Source organism: Acyrthosiphon pisum, chromosome A2 (genome assembly GCF_005508785.2).
Source record: "Acyrthosiphon pisum isolate AL4f chromosome A2, pea_aphid_22Mar2018_4r6ur, whole genome shotgun sequence".
NCBI classification, from domain to species: Eukaryota; Metazoa; Arthropoda; class Insecta; order Hemiptera; family Aphididae; genus Acyrthosiphon; species Acyrthosiphon pisum.
In genome coordinates, this window is record NC_042495.1 from 73683915 (window position 1) to 73685416 (window position 1502).

Here is a 1502-nt window from a genome sequence, read left to right on the forward strand (position 1 = left end):
TATTATATTATGGTAGGTATAACCAATTCTACGTGTATAATACTTACGCAGAGAATAATACTATAATATTGTATTATAATATTTTAACGAGGATTTATAATCTTAGTAAATATTAAGGTATCAACCAATATAAACTGTGATTAATAATAAACATATTTCAAGTTAATTAATTTATGTTATTATACCCACCCACCACTTATTTTCAATGTGTAGCGACCGCTACACTTAGTAATAGGGTTGGACGCCACTGTTACTAATTACTATAATAGTATAATGTTTTAACTACTCATACGTATGTATGTATGTACCTATATTTCTAGGTACGTCATACTACATCACTATATCTATACAGGCTCCAGTACACTGAAAAATAATAAGTGAAGGGTCCAGTGCAGCAACCAGATGATTCCATTTTCATGAACTTTTCAGGACATGCAAAATAAAATTATTTTCCTCATTTACCACTATTGGCGGGAAATTATTCATTTTGAGATATATTTGGAAATAATAACACGATTTTTTTTACCAAAATATAGATATTTCTGCCATGAAAAACTCATTTTTTATGAAAGTGGAGTAATTTGGTTGTTGCATTGGACCCTTCAATTATACATTTTATTTGAGATACATACAGAGTACAATAAACATTGACACTTTAAATTGACAAATTATGAAAAATAATAATGAATTATAATATATTACATAAATTATTATGTTTATTATTTATGTTGTTCCAGCGTTAGTATGGTGATATTACATAACAGAGGCGGCAATAATACGATTCTATTCGAAAAAATTATTAATGATTATTTCTTTTTCGTTTTCCTGTGGATTTTTATATGTCATCCCTATCATGCTGGGTCCATGTCACACCGGTTAGAGAAAAACTGTTCTATAGTACTAAAAGTGTATTAATATTGGCACTGACCTGACACTGATGATTAATCAACCAATATTTGTTTCTGGAAAATGTATTTTAAATATTGAATGAATAATTAATGGAATACTTACAGAAATAATCTCTCTAAACTTTATATTATTATATTTTTGTATATCCAAGTATGTATGCATGCATGAATATACGAAAATGTTTTATTATGAGCCATAATAATTAATAGATACCTATATGGTTATAATCATATTACATAATATGGACTGCGCGATTGGTTATCAAATACCAACATTGATAGAAATAAATATTTAAAACCTGTAAGTAATACGTACAGTGTGCATACCTATGATGGAACCAGTGGCGTAACAATAAAGACCTTTTTTTAAAGGGTGGCCCTATCTCACCCCTCCGGTGATATAGATATTTTTATTACATACTTATATACCTACTTATTATATAAGTTATTTAATACAATATGCATTTTATTATTTTAATATAATTTAAGTAGGTACCCTAATTATATGCATTTATTAAAAAAAGGTGGGCAAGTGGGTGTTGCTTTGATGTACAGTATGACGTAGGTTACAACTTACAAGTGGGTCACTGTAAT